The sequence below is a fragment of the Alnus glutinosa genome, chromosome 5 (genome assembly GCF_958979055.1).
Source record: "Alnus glutinosa chromosome 5, dhAlnGlut1.1, whole genome shotgun sequence".
NCBI lineage: Eukaryota > Viridiplantae > Streptophyta > Magnoliopsida > Fagales > Betulaceae > Alnus > Alnus glutinosa.
In genome coordinates this window covers 15,978,409-16,000,364 of record NC_084890.1, presented here as the reverse complement: position 1 = coordinate 16,000,364, position 21,956 = coordinate 15,978,409, and the positions used below count along the sequence as shown (strand labels likewise).

At 43.4% G+C, this 21,956-nt stretch overlaps 1 protein-coding gene across 2 annotated transcripts in view; it reads left to right on the top strand.

The window, feature by feature from the left end:
- Positions 1-21,956, top strand: part of LOC133867613 (vacuolar sorting protein 3) — a 71,066-nt gene that overhangs the window by 2,130 nt on the left and 46,980 nt on the right. The gene's annotated exons all lie outside the window — the stretch shown is intronic.

The window sequence follows — 21,956 nt, the reverse complement described above, 5'->3', positions numbered from 1 at the left end:
GCAAACTTAATTTGTACCCTATTTCTAGTATGCTAATTAGTGATTGACTTGCATATATACTTAATAAAAGAAGTTTGGCTTATGAAAACACATGTCTACATGGTAAAGCAGAATATCAAGTCTCCTGGCTTCAAATGTGGCCAAAAAAAAAAAAAGTGTTGCCTCAACCCCCCACCGCTCACCCCACACACACACATCCTTTCTTTAAGGCAAATCCATTCTTATCCCTTTTTATCTTACTTTCCTCCTCATCAGAATTGACTCTTCTTTCTGTAGTTAAGGTTATGTGGTTGCGGTGTCTTGTCACTATGATTCTTGTTCTCCTCTTTGACTCTTCACAATTAAAAATAAATGGGATCTCTATATCAAGAAATGAAAGAGAAAGCACATCAAGCCCTAATAATGGCTAGGATGATTTGAAAGGCAAGTCAGATGTGTAAGCCGTGATGAGGCTGCCGTGGTTGTGGCCCAAAAGGTCATGAGGAGTTTATATGAGAATGCATCTAACTTTTTTTGATAAGTAATAAGTTAGTCTTATTAAAAGCGTAAGGCGCCCCTCAATACACCGGCAGTATACAAGAGAACGCACCTAGCTAGAAAGTGAAAAATGAACAAGAAATTCATCAAAGGTAAACGACAACGGTGACACAAAAGCCACCGTCCAAAGATACAACGTATGAAAAAAAGAAGCTAAAATATCCTCTGAGGATCTCTCCAAATCCTCAAAACACCTATCATTTCTTTCCTTCCAAACACACCAGAGAATGCATGTCGGCACCATCTTCCAAATAACAGCACTCCTCGACCTACCAGCCGTCCACCAACACGCAAACAAGTCAAGGACTCTCAGAGGCATAACTCAAGACAGACCAAAACGAGAAAAAATAGCACTCCACATAGCGCATGCAACATCGCAGTGAAGGAGAAGATGATCCACTGATTCCCCGCTTCTCTTGCACATGCAACATCTATCCACCACAATGACATGCCTTTTCCTGAGGTTATCCACCGTTAGGATCTTGCCTAGAGCCGCAGACCACGCGAAAAAAGCCGCCCGCGGAGGAGCTTGAGTCTGCCATACATTCTTCCAAGGAAAGTGACTTCTCACATCGCAAGCCAGAGAGCTAAAGAAAGACCCAACCTTGAACAAACCTTTTTTGGAGGGGATCCACCACAATTTGTCTTCACTACCTCTATTAAAACTGACCGAGTGCAATACCTGGAAACAAGCAGCAAAGGTATCCACTTCCCAATCATGCGCTTCTCTAAAGAGGAGCTGAAGTTCAATAGATATAACTGTCGGCCTCATTCGTTCTAAGTTTCTAAACATTGCAGAGTATATTAATTGTTAATAAATTTAGAAAGACTTTTTGATGGCGGAAGGAATAAAGTGACGACAAAGGATTTGCTATTTGATCTTCAGCACTTGCTTCCTTCCTCCTTAGTGCTTACATGGGGGCAGCCGGGCTGTGTGGAATACGACTTGGAACTTTACGAATGTGGATGAGGAACCTGTGAGTGATCCTTAGCAAATATGTTGAGATTCAAGGCTCATGCCAATATGTTACCTTCACTCGATGTTTTGGGATCTCGAGCCCTTTCCTCGTGTAAGCTTTGGTATAAGTATGTTGCTTGTGTGCTACTCTAAGGCCTTACCAACCCATCCTAAAGGTAAAATAATAGTAAAACAATTGTGTGCAAGTATAGTTTCCATTTAGGCGTTCTCTTGTATACTTCTTGGTATTTGGGTTGCGCTCCTCTGCGCTTTTTGATATGCATTACATTACTTATAAAAAACAATGTGGTTTCCACAAGCACCTCTTCCTCTCTTTTTCTTTGAGTTGTTGCCAACGACGACTGTGTGGTTTTTTCTCTTTGATTTTCTTCTTGGTGAGTTGTGATGCGTCTCTCTAGATGGTGTTTTGTAGGAACAAAATCGTATGAGTTCGTATTGGAGGTGGGTGTCATTTTTTTGGTATCTTCGAACGAAGAAGGGAGCTGCTTAGTGTTGATGCCACGAAGGAGTTAAATGATTGTTGTCAATCATGGAGGATCTGCTTAGTGTTGATGCCATGAAGGAGTTCTTGAAGTCCTACAGAGTAGGTTTGAAAGTTTTTATCATCCAGAGACGTGTGAATAGATTTGGGCGTTATCTGGCTGTGGGAAAATATGGAGGAGGTGGGTGGCATGGCTTAATAGTCGTACCAGAGGGTCAGGAATGCAAAGGCTGGTTTAGTTGGGTGATGGAGTTGCATAAGGCCGCAGTTTCATTTGAGATATTGATCGGTGGTAGATGAAGAGGTGGATTAGACCCTCACCTACAGTACGGTGGTGGTAATAGAGCTTTATGTTTGGGGAAAGCTCCTCTTGGCCATGGATTGGAAAATATGGAGGAACGCTTTCTGGCGTCTTAGGTGCAAGAAACGGGGAAGGAGGTGGAGTAACGATCGTATAAGGTGGCATTGACTTGTCATGCAAGACCCACACATCCTTCTCCAATGATGCTGAGGCGCTGGTACAATCCACCAGCTATCAGGATGATAGGAGGATGGAATGCTCCAAATACTCTCGATGATGGTTGTAAGCACCGCCAACTTTGATGGGTCATTCAATAGGGAAGGATCTTAAGCACCTAACCTAGCTCAGTCTTAAACCCATATCGTAGAAGGTGAAGACGCGGATTGGGCCTATTTTGTTTTAGGTTTGGACTTGGGTTCTAATGTGGATCAGGTCAGTGTAGTGTTAAGCTCAAGCTGGGCTGAGGGCACTTCAAAAGCATTGCCAGCGGGTCTTGAAGCAGAAGTCGAGCAATTAGGCAATAAGGGGAAAAGGAGTTTGGAGGTTGACGATGTTAGCACTGCCCCTGTTGGTGCTCTGCCAAAGATTTGCCAAAGGTTACCCCGTCACAGCTACTTGTGTTAGATTCATGGTCATACTATGTTGACGATCTTGTACAGACGCTTTTTAGGCCTAGGTCTCCGATGGTGAACACTTTTGATTATGTGGTTAATAGGCCCGAGTCTTTGGGCTTTGCTAGGATGTCTTTGCATGAAGCTCCACCAAGTGCTGATGGCAATCCTTTGGGGTTGGGTGGTTTTGAGACAGAAAGGGAAACTGCTTTGTTGAATGGCTCCAACAATGAAGAGGGTCAATCGGATAAGAAAGAGGACAATCGGTCAGAGGTAAGGGTGGGTGAAGAAAGTGGTTTGGGTGGCAAATTGTCTTGTAGTCTGCATGGGCTTGATGTCCATTGTGTGGAAAGTTATGGATGGGCAGGTTCATAATTGGTGCTCTATAATCGGGAGGAACCCTTGATTTGTGAACCTTTGAATTGTTGCTCCCCTAGCATGTTTACCTGATCTGAGTGTTCAGAGCCTATGGCCTCTAGCTGGGTCTTGCAGAAGGTAAAGGATATTCGCCATTTTATTGGTCTATCTTGTGATGGGTTTGAAGGGCAATATTTGGCGCCGTTTACAACTATCAAAGCGAGTCATAATCAGGAGCGAAGGTTTTTAACTCTAAAGCAGCCTTCCAAAGTAATAGAGAGCTGAAAGGATTATCCTACTCGATAAACTATGATTCTGCGGGTGGAAGTTCAAGCCATAGCAGAGTAAAGGGAGGGGTATTTTGGTTTATCCATGAAGCCAAAACTATTATCATGGAATGTAAGAGTGTTTAATGAAAGGGAGAAGTGCCTTAGACTTAGGAATTTACTTAGAGAATGTCCCAGGCCATTAAGACGACTTTTTTTTAAGCCCCGTCAACACACGAAACGTGTGTTTCATAAGCCCATTTTAAACTGGAAGAAGCTAAAGAAATGGACTAGGGAGGTCTTTGAGTCGGGTTATGAACCGGGTTGGGAGAAATCCTCTTCCGATAGTGCAAGTGGAGCCATCGGCCAGCGTGCGGCTCTCTGATGGACTGGTCGTCGATTGTTGGTGTCGACCTGGTTCTAGAGAAAACAACAAAGACTCCTCTGCCGGTGGTAGGAACCCATCAGCATGCATGTGGCTCTTCGATGGACTTTGATAGTAGGTCCTGAGTTGGTTCTAGAGAAGACGTCACAATCTCCTCTGGCGATGGGAACCCTTCTGTTAAGGTTGGTCACTCCAGACTCGCTAGGGAGGTGGTTGATTTGGTACCTGTTTCTACCAGGCTTTCAGTGGGGAACCCTTGTGGCACTGACAGTAGGCCTGAAGTGAAGGAGGCCTTCATGTTTTTTGTTGATTTTCCTTTTGAGGCGGTTTTCTCATCCAAGTTGATAGATATGCTGGCTAACCCAGAATGTGCTAATGCTGCCAACGGGGGTTTCTCTTTTCCCCTAGAGGCGATGCAAGGGGGCTGTGTTGGGAAAGTAAGGATAAAGGTTTTTGAGCTTTCTAAGTTTGATGGGGGTGTTGCGAGGGGAGTGGGTTGGTGTGACACCATTATTTCACGGTCTTGTATGGAGCTAGAGCCCAGAACGTTGAACTCTTGTCTAGCGTAAAAGAATAAGAAAAAAGCTTTCAGACTGGGTCTTCCAAATCGTAAAGGAGATCTGCCATTTTGTGGGGCTTTTGTGTGATGGATTTGAAGAGGAGCTCCTAGCCCTGTTTGTGGCCATTGAAGCGAGCAATTCTGAGCAGGGATTGGGTTCTTGTTCGAACCTAGGCAAGAAAGGTAGTAGATAACTAAGAAGGTTATCATGTTCCATTTATTATGATGCGAATAGTGGCAGTGCGTGGCATGGCAGGAATAAGGGGAGGGTTGCAAGTAGTTTTTTATGAAGCCTAAGCTCCTTTCTGGGAATGTGAGAGGGTTGAATGAGGGTGACAAGTGTTTGAGAGTTTGAAATCTCCTTAGGCAGTGGAAGACAAATGTTATCTGTTTTTAAGAAACTAAACTGGAGCTCATTTCTAGCAGTGTTATGCGAAGCTTGTGTGGATGTCAACATGTGGATTGGTGTTACTCAGCTTCAAGAGGGGCTTTCAGTGGAATCTTGCTTATGTGGGATTGGAGGATTGTGGAGAAGATTGAGGAGGGTGTGGGGGAGTTTACTATTTCCTGTTCATCTAGAGATATAGAAGATGGCTTTGCTTGGGCTTTTGCGGGGGTTTATGGGCCTAATTTTGATACCATTAGGTCTCTTTGGCAGGAGTTGGCTGGCCTAACTAGTTGATGGGATATGCCGTGGTTCATTGGAGGTGATTTCAGTGTCACCTACTTTTCTAGTGAAAGATCGGGGGAAGCTCGTTATTGTACTACTATGATGGAGTTTTGTAATTTTATTTTTGAGCAGGGCCTCATGGATCTTTCCCTTGTATAGGGGGGTCTTTTTTTTTGATAGGTAAGAATTCATTAAAATGCACAGAGGGGCGCAACCCTAGTACACAGGAAGTATACAAAAGTGCCCCTAAACAGAGGAAAGGAAAGAACAAGAAAGAAAAAAGTCAGCGAACAACAAACTACCCGGGCTATGCGATAGGGGGGGTCTTTTACATGGTCTAATAATTGGGAATCACCCTCTTGGCGAGAATTAATGTGTGTGTGTGTATGTTTATATATTCGCTGAAATGGGAAGCTAAGTATCCTAGTCTATTATGGAAGAGGTTACGTAGATTGTACTCAGACCATTTCCCGTTCTCCTTGATTGTGGTGGTATTCAGTTGGTAGCTAACTTGAATAGGAGGTTCAACTCCATCGACTTGCTATTTGTAAACGGCTCAGTTTCTTTTGACCAACATGTTATCAGGGATCATCTTGTTCAGTACTATGAGAGTTTGTTGTTAGAACCATTCAATTGGTGGCCCAAGCTGGATGGCCTTGGTTTCGACTCTATAGATGCGGAGGACTATTGGTTAGAGTATTCGTTTGAGGAGAGGAAGGTTTTAGAGGTGGTGAAAGATATGAACAAGTGATAAGGTTCCAGGTCTTGATGGTTTTTTTTATGTCTTTCTTCCAAGCTTGTTGGGATGTGCTCAAGGCAGATATTATGGGGGTGCTTCATGACTTTCATGCTTAAGGCTATTGATCTTAAGGACTTCCGACTTGTTAGTCTTGTGAGTGGAGTTTATAAGATCATTGCCAATAGGTTGAGAAGGGTGGTGGAAAAGATTATTTCAAAGTCCCATAATGCCTTTGTTAAAGGTAGGAAAATCCTTGATTTAGTTCTTATTAGCAAATGAATGTCGAGACAGTAGAATTAGATCTGGTGAACCAGGGTGCTTTGCAAGTTGGATATTGAAAAAGCCTATGATCATGTCAACTGGGAGTTCTTACTGTATTCGTTGAGGTGCATATTTGGGGGAGATATGGTGCTCTTGGATAGCGCATTCCATCTCCTTGGTTTGCTTTACCATTTTGGTAGATGACATTCAATTCAATTTCTTTAGTAGCTCTCGTGGGCTAAGACATGAAGACCCTTTGTCTTCTTTCTTGTTTGCTATTGTTATGGAGACTTTTCTTACTTATAAAATAAAAATAAAAATAAAAATGGAGGCTTTTAGTAAAATGCTTATTGCAATTGTTGATGGGGTCTTCTCTTAGGCTTCTCTGTAGGGTCTAAGCACTCTAGTGTAGTTAGTATATCTCACTTGTTGTTCGCGGACGATACCTTGGTTTTTTGTGGGCCAATCCTGGTCACCTTCAATATTTGTGTGCTTAATTCTTATGTTTTGGAGCTGTCTCCGATTTGAATGTTAATTTGGGTAAGTCAGAATTGGTTCATGTGGGTAATGTGGTTAATGTAGATGGGCTGGTTGGCATTTTGGGTGGTGGGGTTTCTTCTTTGCCCTTGAAGTATCTTGGTCTTCCGCTGGGGGCCTCTTACAAGGCCAAGTCTATTTGGGATGGTATAGTAGAAAAGATTGAGCGTTGATTAGCTAGTTGAAAAATGATGTATTTGCCCAAGGGTGGAAGGGTTACCTTTATAAAGAGCACTCTTTCCAATTTACCTACGTTCTTCATGTCTCTTTTCCTCTTTATTGCTAGTGTGGCAAATCGCATAGAGAAGCTACATCGAGATTTCTTATGGGGTAGGATAGGTGAAGAGTTCAAATATCATCTGGTTAGTTGGTCCAAGGTTTGCTCTCCAATTTCTGAGGCAGGGTTGGGGGTTCAAAACTTGAAGATGTTCAATCGTGCTCTTTTAGGGAAATGGTTGTGGCGTTATATGCATGAAAGAGAGAGGCATAGTGTAGAGTCATTGTGGATTCTAAGTTTGGCAATTATTAGGGTGGGTGGTGTTCTATTGATCTCCCTGGGCTGTATGGAGTGGGGCTATGGAAGAATATTGGGAGGGGGTAGAGGATGTTTTCCAGTCATACCATATTTGAGCTGGGAGATGGCTCCAAGATCAGATTATGGGATGATGTGTGGTGTGGGGATATGTCCCTTAAGGAAGCATTTATGGAGTTATATATCATTGCTTGTGTGAATGATTCTCTTGTTGCAGTTCGTTTGGATCTTTCTAGTGGTTCCCTTCTGTGGAATGTAAGCTTTATTAGAATGGCTCATGATTGGGTGGTGGATGGATGTATTGGCTTATTTCTTCAATTTGTTGTATTCCTATAGAGTGAGATGGGAAGGGGAACACAAGCTTTGGTGGGCCACTTCAAAAGAAAAAGAAAAAAGAGGTTTGATGTTAGCTCCTTTTGCAGGGTCCTTACATGCAATGGTTGCATTCCTTTTCCTTGGAAGAGTATTTGACAGACTAAGGTGCCTTTGAGAGTTGTTTTTTTGCTTGGTCAGGGGCCTAGGAAAGATTCTTACCATAGATAATTTAAAGAAGCGACATGTCATTGTGATTGATTGATGCTGCATATGCAAAAGGAATGGGGAGTCCATGGACCATCGTCTTCTTCTTCATTGTGAGGTTGTTTGCGCCTTATGGAATGCTTTCTTTATTCGCTTTGGGCTGTCCTGGGTTTTTCCTAGTTGGGTGGTTAATTTGTTTGCCTGCTGGTGGACGAGTGGTAGCTCTCAAAGTGCTATAGGTTAGTAGATGATGCCTTGTTGCCTTCTGTGGTGCCTTTGGAGGGAAAGAAACGATTGAAATTTTGGGGATCGAGAGAGGACGTTGGAGTCTTAAGTTATTTTTTTTTTTTTTTATTATTATTTTTTTTTATTTTTAATTCTCTTTATACTTGGTCAACTGCGTTTTTAGCTCATTTGGTGATTAGTTTTAATGATTTTGTTCTTTTTTCTTCTTGTAGATGAGCGTTTCTCTTGTATATTTCCTATGTACTTGGGTTGCGCTTTTAATGACATTTCAATTACTTATAAAAATTAAGTTATTTGTCTTTAGGAGACCAAGATGGAGCTTATGTTCTATAGTATTGTGCGCAGCTTATGGTGTTGTAGTCATGTAGATTGGTGTTGTTTGGACTCTAGGGGGCCTTCGGTGGTATTCTTCTCATGTGGGTTAGAAGATTGGAGAGAATTGAAGAGTGTGTGGGTGAGTTCTTGTTTGCCGTTTCTTTTAGAAATATCAAAGATCAATTTTCTTGGGCTTTTGCGGGTGTTTATGGACCATATGTTGATGGGGATAGAAGGTATTTATGGGATGAATTGATTGGTTTGCATAGTTGGTGGTCTTACCTTGGTGCATCGGGGGGACTTCAATGTCACACACTTTCCTAGTGAGAGATTGGGTTTGGCCCATTATTGTCCAACTATGTTGGAGTTTTTTAATTTCATTTTGAAGCAGGGGCTCATGGATATTCCTCTAGTGGGCGGTTCTTTTACATGGTCTAGCAATCGGGACCTCCCCTCTTGGTCTCGAATCGATAGATATCTTGTCTCCCTGGATTGGGAAGCCCAATTATCTAATTTGGTCAACAAGAGGTTACCTAGACTGTGCTCGGATCACTTTCCTATTCTTCTCTATTGCGGAGGTCTTCGTGGAGCTAAAAGATATTTTAAGTTCGAAAACATGTGGTTAAAATTAGAGGGTTTTGTTGATAGGGTGCGATTGTGGTGGTCTACTTACCATTTTCAGGGTTCTCCAAGTTATATTCTGGTGTGCAAACTCAAGGCTCTAAAGCTGATTTTAGAGCTTGGATTGAGGAGGGTTTGGCAACATAGGGAGAAAGAAACATGTGTTAATACTTTAGGGGTCTCCCACGAGGGGAATGTGAAGAGCTTTGTAGACTTCATGACTCTAATTGATGCGGAGCATCGTCTAGAGGCTTCAGTTTCCTCTTTTAAGTTTAAAGGGAGTCGTGAAGTGAAGAATTTAGAGTGCTCGATTAATTATGATGCTAGAGGTTTTGGTTCTAGTAGGGGCAAGGCTAAGCGACCTAATGTGATGTATTAGTCTCGGGGTTTTGTGGGCTGGGTTTGTAGGTGTTTTCTGGGTTTCCTTCTGTTTGGGTTTTTCGGGTGTTTTTCCCCTTCCCCTCTCTTTCCTATTTTGGTGTCATTTTGTATACTTCCTGTATGCTTAGGGGCGCCTTTACGCTTTTTATAAAATTCGCTACTTATCAAAAAAAAAAGAAAAATTACGGGTTCTTGAGGATTTGGAGGAAGAAAGAGGTTTATATGAGGAGATAACGAGGAAGGCTACACAGGCATTAGGATCCATGAAAAATGAAAAGGAGTGACGAGGTCCATTCTTTTAGGCAAAGATGAGGCTGCTTGGTTGCTTTAGTCTTTTCATGATTTGGTTACGGTCCATGACTGTAGAGTGTTCTGGAACCAATCTGTCTCGGGATTTCCTCGGATCCTTGCGCAGCAATGCGCAATTAGGCATGGTTACTTTCTGACCATTGAAGAATATGAGGGTAGAAGAAGGAAAGGTTCTGTCTTGGTGCCTAAAGGGAAATTTGGTGAAGGGTGGAAGCATTTCGGGGAGGAGCTTCGTTTAGCTTTTAATAGTCTGCATGCTGGCAGTACAAGCTACTCGAAGCATTTTCAAGTAAAGGAAGTGTCACAGCCTAAGCCTCATTCTGAGATGAGGAGGAGCTTTGCTGAAGTTTTGAGAGCTTCTTTGCCGAAAGATAAGGCGTCATATTCTGTTATGGAGAAAGATTTCTAGGCCCGGGCGACGTCTCCGGCGAAGGGCTGTTGTGATCAGGCACTTTTAACTGCAAAGCTGTCTATGGCGAAACCTGCTGGGTTGAAGATAGAAAAGATGGTGAAGGATTTTCCGGCGAAGGATAATTTACAGATGACAACTTCAGCGACTCTCTTTGATTTGTCGGAAAGAGAGTCTGCTTCAGGCCTAAGGGGTAGGGTGGCGGGCTCTATGTTGCCCTCTGCGTCATGCAAGTCACATTTCGGTGATTGCCTTGATCTGCGCAGCATCAGGAAGACGTTGGAGACGTTGCATGTGGAAATCGGGTATTGTCTGAAAGGTTTGCACCTGCTGGAAGATGAGTTGATGGGTAGTGGTCCAAAGCTTGCCGGTCCCAACTCTTTACCTAGGACCCAGTCTAATTCCTTGGGCTCTAGTCTTCCTCGGCCCAAATCCATGATGCTCGCAAGCCCCTCTTCGACGTGAGGTCCTTCAAAGCCATCCCAACTTTCTAAAGGTAAAGCTCCTTTGCATTTTCCCATCAAGAGGCCCAAGATTATGATTAAGGCCAAGGCTGGGTCGGTTCTTCATCCTATTCCAACTACCCAGTTCTCGTTGGACGCCGGTGCTTCTACCTCCACTGTGCAGTCGGAGTCATTAGGTCTGGGTTCTGCCATTTCGAAGTCCGTGTTTAGACCAGGATTTTCTGGCCGGGTTTATCAGCGTCGGAAATTACGAAATCATCATTTTCGGCTGTTTGGAAAGTTAAGCAAGGGTAGACTAAACCGGTTGCGGGAACGAGTCAGAGTAGGGAGAAGGATGTGGTTTCTTCGATGATTGGGGAAGACGACACCTCTCCGGTGTTCGAGGAGATGTTGTGTGGTGGGGAAGGAGAGCCGAAAGTCTTGCAGTTAGCTAATAGACAGTCGAAGGAGATAGCAGTCTCATATCTTGGGTTGGAATCAGATGGCTCTCGTCAGTCTAGGTTCGGCTCCTATGTAGCTAGAGAGACCACTGATTTAGGGGAGAAGGGTTCTGTCGTTGGAAAAGGCGTTAGTTTGGCTTTGTCGGAAGAGGGTGGAGGTTTATTGTTGGTTCCTCAGGTATCTAGTTCGCAGTTGTGTACTGGATTGGGTAGTTTTTGGGTTTGGTGGGGATTTAGTGGATCAGAGGCAGGAAGAAGGCAGTCTTGAGCTGGTGATTTTTTCCACAAAAGAAGGTAAAGTGGGTATCGAATCAGAAGCAATTTTAGTGGGACCTCAAGTGGAGAAATGCCTCTGGGAAGGAACAGGAGACAAAATGGAGACTGGGTCTACTTTTAAAGGCATGGTGGCTTAGGAGGGAGCTCATCTAGAATGTTCTTCGAATTTGCTAGAGCATATTCCTGAAGGCCTCTTGCTTCAAGACAAGGTAAGGGATGGTAAGGGGGAGTTAGGGAGTTATGAGCTGATGGTTATTACTCCACTGGTAGTGGAAGGTGAAGACAGGCAGAGGGTGTCGCCTAGTTGGGTGGTGGAAAGAATCAAGAGGTTTTATTCAATTATTGGGCTATCTTGTGGTCGTTTCGAGGGCAGATTGTTGGCTTTGTTTGAGGAGATTGAAGCGGCGAGAGACCTCTCTTTGGCAGAACCTAAGACTAATTATTTGCCTTCACAAGGGGTGAAAGGGCAGAGGGAATTAAGTAGGTTGGCTTGGTCTATTAACTATGAGAAGAAAGGGGCTCATTTTGTTAGAGGCAGGCATAAGGGTAGGGGTCCATCTCGCTTATATGACGCCTAAAATATCAATGTGGAACGTTAGAGGGCTTAATGCGATTGAGAAAAGATTGGAGATTAGAGGGCTTCTAAGGGATTGGAAGGCGGATATTGTATGCTTGGAGGAGACAAAGATGGCAGTTATCTCAAGGGAGGTGGTGCGAAGTTTATGGGGTTGCTATCATGTTGATTGGTGTTACTTGGATGCCAATGGAGCGTCGGGTGGGATTTTGTTAATGTGGGATAGAAGGGTGGTGGAGAAAGTGGAGGAATGTATAGGTAGATACACTGTTGCTTGTTCTTTGTGCAACACTGGAGATAATGTAGTTTGGGCTTTTGGGGGGGTTTATGGTCCGAATGATGACAGGGAGAGGAGGGATTTGTGGGCTGAATTAGCTGGATTGATGAGTTGGTGGGAGATGCCTTGGTGTATCGAGGGAGATTTTAATGTGGTTCGTTTTCCTAGTGAGAGATGTAGTGTTGCTGGCTACTCTACAGCTATGGAAGAGTTTTCAGACTTCATATTCATGCATAATTTGGTGGACCTACCCCTTGAAGATGGCCAGTTTACTTGGTCTAATAATCAGGAAGATCAAATATGGTCTAGAATCGATAGGTTCTTAGTTTCTTCGGAGTGGGAGGAACGCTTTCCTGAAGTGTCACAGAGGAGATTGACAAGACTTCTCTCCGATCATTTTCCTTTGTTATTGGATTGTGGGACAACAAGAGGGGGAAACATGCATTTTAAGTTTGAAAACATGTGGTTGAAATATGAGGGTTTTGTTGAGCAGGTTAAAAAGTGGTGGATGTCTTATGAGTTTTCTGGTTGCTAAGTTTCATTTTGGCTGATAAATTGGAGGCTTTGAAGTCTGATTTGAAGAAATGGAATGAAGAAGTGCTTGGTGATATAGGGAAGAAGAAGGAAGAATTATTGGAGGGTATTCGAGAGCTGGAGTTAATTGAAGAATGCCGTTGCCTAGAGGAGGATGAAAAAGTTCGAAAGGTAGATATGTTGAGAGAGCTGGAGAAGATTCTTCTTTTTGAGGAAATGAGCTGGAGGCAAAAATCTAGAGCTTTGTGGTTGAAGGAGGGGGACAAGAATACAATTTTTTCACAGGGTGGCCAACTCACATCATAAATTCAATCAAGTGGATTCTTTGAGTATTAATGGTATAATTTCCAGGAATCCGGTGGAGATTAAGGAGCATTTAGTTCAATATTACAACAATTTGTACTTTGAGAATTGTTCTTGGCGGCCTAGGGTGGAGGGCCTATCTTTTTTATCCATTGATGTAGATGAGAGCATTTGGCTAGAAAGAGCGTTTGAGGAGAAGGAGGTGTGGGATGTAATCAGGGATTTGAATGGAGATAAGGCGCCAGGTCCTGACGGATTCACTTTGGCTTTCTTTCAGAAATGTTGGGATTTTTTAAAAACTGACATTATGGATGTTTTTGCAGAATTTCATGCTCGAGGCAAGTTTGAAAAGAGTTTGAATGCTACTTTTGTCCCTTTGATTCCAAAGAAGACTGGTGCCATGGATGTGAGAGATTTTCGCCCTATTAGTTTGGTAGGGGGGATTTACAAGATGATTTCAAAGGTCCTTGCGAATAGATTTAAATCAGTTTTGGGCAAGATTATCTCCAACACTTAGAACGCGTTTATTGGTGGTCGACAAATATTAGACTCTGTTCTTATTGCAAATGAATGTGTGAATAGTCATATTCGATCGAGGGACCCAGAACTCCTGTGTAAGCTAGACTTGGAGAAGGCATATGATCATGTGAACTGGGACTTCTTACTTTATTTGTTGCAGAGATGTGGTTTGGGGAAAAAATGGAGGGATTGGATACGTTTTTGTATTTCTACGGTGAGATTTTCTATTCTTGTAAATGGAACCCCATCGAGTTTTTTTAGTAGTTATCGTGGTTTGCGACAAGGAGATCCTCTTTCTCCTTTGTTGTTTGTGGTGGTTATGGAGGCTTTGAGTCTGATGCTGGCTGCCGCATTGGATCAAGGTAATTTTACAGGGTTTTCAGTGTGTTCCAGGGATTCCGAGGCCTTAGTTGTAAATCACCTTCTGTTTGCTGATGATACATTGATCTTTTGTGGTGCTCAAGAAGAACAAATTCGACATTTGAGTTGTATCTTCTTATGTTTTGAGGCAGCTTCTGGTTTGAGAATTAACTTAAGAAAACCAGAAATTGTTCCAATTGGTGAAGTAGAGGATGTCGAAGGGTTCGCTAATCTTCTTGGATATCGGGTTGCATCTTTGCCTATGACTTACCTGGGTTTGCCTTTGGGTGCCTCTTACAAGTCCACTTCTATTTGGAATGGTGTTATTGAAAAAATGGAAAGGAGGTTGGCGGGATGGAAGCGAATTTATTTGTTGAAGGGTGCCCGGTTGACTCTTATTAATAGTACGCTCTCCAATATTCCTACGTATTACTTCTCATTGTTTCCTATTCCAGTGAGGGTGGCTAATTGTCTTGATAAAATTCAAAAGGATTTTCTTTGGGGTGGCATTGGTGACGAGGCTAAATTTCATCTAGTGAATTGGAACAAGATTTGTACTCCTTTGCATGCAGGTGGGTTGGGAGCTCACAATTTCATCCAGTTCAATTGAGCACTCTTGGGTAAGTGGTTGTGAGATATGGTAGGGAGAGTGACAGGTTAGTGTGGATATGGTCATTTCTTTCTTCGATCGTCTATACTCCAGTTCGGCTCGACATGGGGAGGGTGACAGGTTAGTGTGGAATCCCTCTAGAAAAGGTCTATTTGAGGTGAGATCCTTCTACAAAGAGCTTATTAGGAAAGGTGGCCCTGTTGTCCCGTGTTTTCCTTGGAAGAATATTTGGCGTGTTAAGGCTCCAACTAGGGTGGCCTTCTTCGTTTGGTCAGCTGCTTTGGGCAAAATTTTGACGCATGATAACTTGCGTAAGAGGAAGGTGATAGTAATTGAGTGGTGTTGTTTATGTAAGAAGAGTGGGGAGTCTATTGATCACTTGTTGCTTCACTGCGAGGTAGCCCAGGATCTTTGGAGCTTTGTCCTTACTTTATTTGGGGTCGAGTGGGTTATGCCACGTACGGTGTTGGAGTTGCTGAATAGTTGGGGGGCGGCGCTTGGGGGTGGTCTTGCTATTGAGGCTTGGCGGTTAGCTCCTTTATGCTTGCTGTGGTGTATCTGGAGGGAGCGGAATGCTAGGCTGTTTGAAGATGTAGAGACATCCATGGTGGAGCTTCGGAAGCGGTTGCTCAATACTTTATATTTTTGGATAGCGCCCCATCATAGTTTGAGTTCTTTTACTTATGTTGAATTTTTAAATTTATTCTCTGTTCGTCCCTGTTAGGGGTTCTCTTGTATACTTCCCGTGTATAAGGGTTGCGCCCCTCTGCGCTTTTTATATAATTGCAATTACTTATCAAAAAAAAGATATGGTAGGGAGAGAGAGGCTTTATGGCGATTGGTGATTGATGCCAAATTTGAGAGTCTAAAGGGTGGGTAGTGCTTGAAAGAGGTGTCGAGTTCTTTTGGAATGGGTGTATGAAAACATATTAGGAGGGGGTAGGAGAAGTTTCGCAATTTTGTTCGTTTTGAAGTGGGGAATGGATCAAATATTAGTTTTTGGCATGATTGGTGTTGTGGGGATAGATCATTGAAGCAATGCTTTCCAGCTCTTTTTAGTATAGTGAGGAACAAAGATGCGATGGTGGTGGATAATTTGGTTGTTCATAATGGTGTAATTCAGTGGAATGTTCTTTTTACGCAACAAATCCAGGATTAGGAGATGGATATGGTCCATTCTTTCTTCGATCGACTATACTCCATTTCGGCTCGACATGGAGAGGGTGGCAGGTTAGTGTGGAATCCCTCTAAAAAGGTTTATTTGAGGTGAGATCCTTCTATGAAGAGCTTATTAGGAAAGATGGCCCACCTTTTCCTTCTTTTCCCTAGAAGAATATATGGCGTGTTAAGGCTCCAATAAGGGTGGCTTTCTTCGTTTGGTCAGCTGCTTTGAGCGAAATATTGACGCATGATAACTTGTGTAAGAGGAATGTTATAGTGATTGAGTGGTGTTGTTTGTGTAAGAAGAGTGGGGAGTCTATTGATCATTTGTTGCTTCACTGCGAAATCGCTCGGGATCTTTGGAGCTACATTCTTATTTTATTTGGGGTGGAGTGGGTTATGCCACTAACGGTGTTGGAGTTGTTGAATAGTTGGGGGGCGGCGATTGGGTGTGGTCGTGCTAAAGAAGCTTGGTGGTTAGCTCCTTTGTGCTTATTGTGGTGTATTTAAAGGGAGCGGAATGCGCGGCTCTTTGAAGATGCAGAGACATCTATGGTGGAGCTATAGAAGTGGTTGCTCAATACGTTATATATTTGGATAGCGTCCCATCATAGCTTGAGTGTCTTTACTTATGTAGACTTTTTAAAATTATTCTTTGTTCGTCCCTTTTAGGGGTTCTCTTGTATACTTCCTGTGTATAAGGGTTGCGTCCCTTTGCGTTATTTTTATAAATTGCAATTACTTATCAAAAAAAAAAAAAGATAACGAGGAAGGCTACAGTGATTCATGATTTGGTCCTCTTTTGGAGGAGTTGAGTTGGAGGCAAAAATCGTGGTTGCTTTGGTTAAGAGAGGGTGACAAGTGCACAAAGTCCTTTCATCGAGTGGTCAATTCGATTATAAGGAACAACTCCGTAAAGCCATTTGTGGTTAATGGTATACTTTGTTCAGATCAAACATAGATTAGAGAACATATTGTGCAGTTCTATGATAACTTGTTCACCGAGTGATACAATTGGCGACTTGGGTTGGATGACCTCTCTTTTGAGTCCATAGGTGGGGGAGGAGGCCACTTGGTCGTAGCAATCTTTCGAGGAGACTAAGGTTTTTGAGGTGGTGAAAGCCCTTAACAGGGACAAGGCTCCGATCCTTGATGGTTTTCTTATGGTTTTTTTCCAAGTTTGTTGGGAAGTGCTCAAAGTAGACATTATGAATGTCTTCCATGATTTTCATGCTAGAGGTATGTTTGAAAAAAGCCTCATTGCCACCTTCATTTCTCTTGCACCAAAGAAACAGGGGTCGTAGACATTAAAGAGTTTCAACCTATTAGCTTAGTGGGGGCAGTGTACAAGATTGTTGCCAAAGTTCTAGCTAATAGGCTGAAAATGGTAATTGAGAAGATCATCTCTAAGCCTCAAAAGCCCTTTTCATCAAGGGTTGGTAGATTCTAGATTCCGTTCTCATTGCCAACGTGTGTTGATAGCAAGATTAGATAAGTGGATCTAGGTGAGTTGTGCAAGTTGGACATTGAAAATGCTTATGACCATGTCAATTGGGATTTTCTCTTGTATTTGCTGAGAAGATGTGGTTTTGGAAATAGATTGTGTAAATGGATAACTTATTGTATGTACTCGTGGCGCTTTTCTATATTGGTGAATGACACTCCAACGGGTTTCTTTAGTAGGTCTTGAGGCTTGAGATAGGGAGACCCATTGTCTCCCTTTTTTTTTGTTATTGTTATGGAGGCGTTAAGCAAAATGATCTCCGCGTTGGTGAAATGGGGGCCTTCTATCAGGATTGATGGTGGGGTCTAGGAGTGGTGGAGCTATCAATATTTCCCATATTTTGTTTGCAGAAGACACCTTGATATTTAGCGGGGCAAATCCATGTCATCTTTGCAACTTGTGTTGTATAAAATAGCCCATTTCAAGGAAGATGCAGTGACAGACCATTTGGAGCTCTCTAGTACCTTTTATTAGTGGAATTTTAGCTTCATCAGAGTGGTTCACGATTGGGAGGTGGATCTCTTTACCTTGTTGTATTGCTTTTAGAGTGAGAGGGGGTGGTGAAGACCTTTGCTGGACATAGTCTAAGAGAGGGTTGTTTGATGTCAGATCATACTATAATGTTTTTATTCCCCATGGTAGTACTTCTTTCCCTTGGAGGGATATTTGGCGGAATAAGGTTTCCTTGAGTAGCATTCTTTGCTTGGACGACAACATTAGCGAAGATCCTCACGATGGACAATCTAAGGGAATGACATGTCATTGGGGTTGAGTGGTGTTGCATGTGCAAGAAGAATGGAGAATCAGCGAATCATCTTCTACTCCATTATGAGATTGCCGGTGCTCTTTGGAATACTATCTTCAGTTTTGTAGGGTTGGCTTGGGTTATGCCTAGTCAGGTGGTAGATCTCTTTGCTTGTTAGAAAGTGATTGGTGGTAGGTTTCAGCTTGATGCAGTATGGAAGATGATTCCGTCTTGTCTTATGTGCTGTCTTTCGAGGGAAAGAAATGATAGGAGTTTCGAGGACTGTAAAGGACTTTGGTGGATTTGAAGGCTTTATTCTTGAAGACACCTTTTCATTGGGCTGCAGCTTTTGACTCTAATATTACGAACTTTCATTTTTTTTAGATTTTTTTTTTTAATCTCTCTCTCTCTCTCTCTTCCTGCTTTTAGCTAAAATACAACATATACTTATTGTGTACTTGGGTTGCGCCTTTGCGCTTTTCAATAAATTTGAGATTACTTATCAAAAAGTCTCAATGTTAATGTAGCATAATCCAAGGTGGAAGTATAAGTTGGATATAAGTTGTATTTGGGATTAAATGGTAATCATTTTTCTTTTCACCTAATTTTATTTTTACAGATCAAACTGTTATAGTTCATCATGTTTCAATCCAAAAACTATCATTAGATTGGTTTTGTAAGTTTTATTTATGGGTTATTTGGGTGATTTCTACGTTAAATCAAAGTCCTTTGAGTTACGGCGTTCTCTGGTCCTGTTTCGGCATTTTCTGGGTCCCCTTTTGCAATAGCCTCCTCTGCCTCTGCTTCGCTCTAGAAGAAGTGAGTGTTCCATTTGGGTGCTCGGATTTGGATTCTAAGGGGTTTACTAAGGGGTTTTCTCTGGCACTCGAGTCTGAAGTTCGGTCAGATTTTGGTGTCTCTGCTTTGGGGGCGGCAGCGTTGGGAGAAAGGCTCCACTTTTCTCTTCCGGCAATGTTGGAGTGTGGCGCTCCCATCTATCCGCCCGAGTCCAAATCGGTTCTTAGATATCATCGGAGATTGAAGGCAACAACTGCTCAGTTGGATACTTCTCTGTTTGACGAGGCTGTGACAGCTCTCAGTGCTTCGACGACGCCGTTTTTGGGTACTTCTTCTCAAGCCTTGGGCGGGACCGTGGTCCAGTCCTCGCCGAAGCTAGGTGGTGGAACTGGTCAGTAAGTCTCCTCCGCCTAGCTTTCTTCGGCGAGGCTTCCTTCTCCCGAGTGTTCCCTCCCCTTTGAGTGGTTGTGCTTCTCCAATCGCTGAAAATGGTGTGAATTTTAGGTCGGATGGCTTGATCCAATCTCAAAATTGGCCGGTAGGTTTTGGCACGTTTGGGGAGATTGTTGTGTGGGATCAGGGGGATGAGGTTTGAGTTGTGGAGGAAGCAGGCTCCCCTTACCCCTTGGGTGTAGGGTTGGCAATTTTTGATATGACCCGTGAACCCGGCACGAACACGACATGAAAATACAGGGTTTGGGTTTGGGGTAATCGGGTTCGGGTCAACCCGATTATGACACGGTTATAATCGTGTCTGGCGGGTTGACCTGCCAGTCACGATTATAACCCGTTTATTAAAAAAAAATCCTAAACATCTACAAACCCTAGCTGCACCCGCTAACCCGCAACCCTTTTCTCCTCAGTTTTCACTTTCTTTCACTATTTCACCGTTTCATGCCTCCAGATCGGAACTACGAGGTTGTGGCTTGGAATCCTCGAGCTCCTCATAAGTAACATGTCCCGCACGCACCCACTGCCACAACAATCCCCTGGTAAGGGCTTCTCTGGCGGCGGAGGCAATTTCTGCTTCGATTCTTCTTCCAATTCCTTCTTGTTCTTGACGGCGTCTGGATCTGGTGGAGTCTTGCTTGTTACCTCGTCGGCCATGGACTTGTGGGCGTGAGCGCAAAAGGGTCGTCGTGGATCTTGGAGTTGATTGTTGAAGATGTTATCAGAGAGTCGTTCCAGGGTCAGATCAGAAGGCCAGAGGCTCGTCTCATGAGCAAGCCAACATGGGCTCGGACGATTTCGGAGTCTCGGACCGTCGGACGAAGCTTCTCCTCCTTCAGTTGATCAGTTCTTCTTCTTCACAAGAATCACAACGGGTTACCCGGGTCATGTTCGGGTAACTCGTTTGTCAATAGGGTCGTGTTCGGGTTTGATAACTCAACCCGATTAATAATCGGGTCGGGTTCGTGTTGAACCCGATTATATAATCGGGTCGGCCGGGTTGACACAAACCCAACCCGTAACCCTAAATTGCCAACCCTACTTGGGTGACTGTCCTCCCGACATGCCCTTGGATTGGGTGTCGAATGGTGTTGAGGATGAAGATCCATCCTTCACGATTTTGGATGCCATTAAAGAGGATTTCCATCGGGTTAAAGAGGGTACATGTCTCAAGATCAAAGGGAGGAGAGAGGTGTTGAACCTGAAACGCTCCTTAACTATGGCGATGCAAGCGTGTCCTCTAGGAGTAGGAAAGGAAAGGCTTAGGTGCCGTAGCACTGAGGACTCCTTGTGGGTTTCGGGTTTAATGGCTAGATCCTTATCAGGCCTTTTTTTTTTTTTTTTTGCTTTGAGTGCTCCTTGTGGGTTTTGAGTTTAAGGGCTTAGGTCCTTGTGGGTTTGTTTGGATTTCTTTTTATGGGCGGGTTTGGTTGTTCGTCTACATACTCCCCGTGTACTTAGAGGCGCCTTACGCTTTTTAATAAAACATTTCTTACTTATCAAAAAAAAAAAATTGTGGCCCTTTTGAGGTTAAAGGTAAAGGCCCGTGTGGGAATGTTTCAGTTTTACAGTCCAAGTTGGGACAGGATGAGTTGGCCCATCGTCAAAAGCCAAGATTTTCTGGCTTGGTCTATCAATGTTGCAACCCACAATCGAAGGCTTTTTGGAGAGTGAAGCAGGGGATGGACAATACCGAAGCGGGAACAAGTCAGAGCTTGGAGAAGGCTATGGTTCACTCTATAGTTGGGGCAGAGATCATCGTTTCTATACCTGAGGGTGCGTTGCGTGATGGAGGAGAACAGAATGTCTCGTTGTTAGTTAGAAGATCGCCAGAGGAGTTGGTGGTTGGAAAGAATGGGTCGGACTCGGAATGTTCCGCAATAGTGTCGCCGGTTTGGGTTTGTCTCAGATGAAGTTGATGGGCCACCAGTATGTTTGGTTTTGGTTTTGTCGTTGAAGTGGAACCTACCCAAGAGATGTCGGAAGCTGGTGGAGGACTACCGCAAGCTCCATAACTCTCCAAATGTTCATCGTCGATTGCTGTGATAGAATCTTTTGGGTCTGGTTAGGGGTTTGTTGATCAGAGGATTGTAGAAGAAAAGTTGGATGTTGGTGGAGGAGTCCGGAAACTCAAGCTGGTCAATAGTTCGTCGGTAGAGGTCAAGGTGGGAGGTAACACAAAATAAGTCATTTCAGTGGGGAAGCAAGTGGAGAGCTTTTTTTGGTAGAGCAATGGTGGTAAAATCGAGATTGGGTTTACATCCAAGGGTGAGGTGGGAGAGGAGGAGGGAGTACTGTATCAGTATTCTTTGGACATGCAGGAGTATCTATCTGAGGACCTTTTGTTACAGTATGAAGAAGATGATATAAGGGGGGATTTGGAGGGGTGTGAACCGTTGTTACTCACACCCCTAGCAGTGGATGTGGGAGATGGGCATCATCCTAGGGTGTCCCCTAGGTGGGTGGTGGAAAGAGTTAGGGGATTTTATCAAGCTGTAGGGTTATCTTGTGAAGGTTATGAGGATAAATTGTTGGCATTATTTGAGGAGATTGAAGCTGCCCGAGATCAATCAATGGCAGAATATACGAATACTATTCCGTCTACACCAGTGGCAAAAGTTCAGCAGGAATTAAATAGGTTGGCTTGGTCCCTTAATTATGAGAAGAAGGGGGTATAATCTATTAGAGGCCGACATAGGGGAAGGGGCTCATCTTGTTTTTTATGAAGCCTAAGGTCTTAATGTGGAACGTCATAGGGCTAAATGAGATTACTAAAACGTTGTGGATTAGAGGGCTACTAAGGGATTGGAAGGCGGATATTGTATGTTTGGTGGAAATAAAGATGACAGTTATCTCAAGGGAGGTGGTACAGAGTCTATGGGGCTGCCATTATGTGGATTGGTGCTATATGGGAGCAAGTGGAGTG